Consider the following 1587-nt stretch of genomic DNA (forward strand, 5'->3'; position numbering starts at 1 on the left):
AAAAAAAAAAAAAAAAAAAAAGAAATATTGGACATTTTGGATATATGAGTAGAGACTGAAGTAAATAGTATTTATTTGAATTAATATGGAAATAATTTCTATCAGGTCCTTTGTGTGTGTGTATGTGTGTGTGTGGGAAGGGTATGTGTGCATATGCACACATATGTACTTGCACACATGGTAGAAGAGATTGGAAACAATTTTATCTCAAGTTGAGTTTTTAGAATTATTGTTGTTTTTGTTTATTTTTTTTTTTTTTTGCTTTGATTTTAACATGATTATCTTTAACATTCTACAGGCTTCAAAGTTCTCCAGTGATGCTCTGTGATTAAGATGATGTCTTCAGAGCATATAATTATAAATTATTCATACTTCCCCCCTCCCATCCCTCTGGTTTAAGGTGTCATTGTAAGTTTTCTCCTCAGAGGAAGTTCATATCCATAGTCTTGCTCTGCCACATAGTAATATTGTATTTTTGCTTATTATTACTCAGTGCTTGCTAGGCTGATAGTGGGGAATATAGATGTATCTCAATTGTCTTTGGCCGCAATCTTAGGTAAGTCCTGTGCACCTGGGGTTAAATGTTCTCAACATTCATCTCTTTTCTTCCTAGGTCATCCAGATGTTGCCTTTTGTCTATGTTAGAGTGTCTGTGTTGGGGTGACACAGAATTCTCTTCCCTTCCTCCAGTGGTTAGTCATTTCTATTAGTAATAGTCTAGAATCTTGACTCCAACAGTTTTTCTTTTCTCTCTCCTAGTGATAGACTGTTTTTTCTCTACCTTTTTACTCTTTAACTATGCCTGGAGGACAAGGAGATTTGGTGCACCTCTTCTAGTGGATTAAGTCTCTTGCTCTGCATAAAAGTATGTCTGAACAGCAGGTGGAGATTTGTGCCATTCTCACAGCTGGGGGATTATTTTCTAATCTCACATTGCCCCCAAGCTTGCTCATAATCATTGCTGGAAGTTCATGCAGATGAGTCTGATAGTAACAGTGTGTTTCTCTTGTGTCAAAGGTCCCTCACAGGCTCTGGTAAAACAGTTTCTGTCGAGGGCAGGATTTGGTAAGAAGAATAGAATGCTCTAGTATATTTCAAAAGGGTTAATTTTCTCCCCTCCTTCCTGGAAGCACAAGGGAATTTTTCTCCAGCACTGTCTCTGAGACCCTGGTGGAGCTCCTAGAGGTAAACTCACAGAAATGTGGGGTCCTTCTACAACTGCAGCCCCATGGCGTTTTTATTTGTCCAAATGGAGCTTCCAGTAATTCCTCAATTACAGTTCTGGTTTCAGCGCTGGTTCTCATGGAAGTTTCTGATTTTGGATTTATGTTCAGGAAAATTGTCATTTCCTGTGACCTCACTTCTGTGATGTATTTAAAAATTGTGATTGTGATCTGGTTTGTACAGCTTTTCTCTCGTTGTTAGGACTAAATGAAAGCTTCTAATCTCCTTTACTAGATCAGATACCAGAACTCATTTCTTTCTAATGACAAAGTACAATCACTGGAGAGACCATTCAGTTTTTCTACTGGAAGCTTAGTATTTGTGAAATTTCCTCATCTCTAGGTACTTCTGGAATCCTCAGGT

Source organism: Colobus angolensis, unplaced genomic scaffold (assembly GCF_000951035.1).
Source record: "Colobus angolensis palliatus isolate OR3802 unplaced genomic scaffold, Cang.pa_1.0 Scaffold69, whole genome shotgun sequence".
NCBI lineage: Eukaryota > Metazoa > Chordata > Mammalia > Primates > Cercopithecidae > Colobus > Colobus angolensis.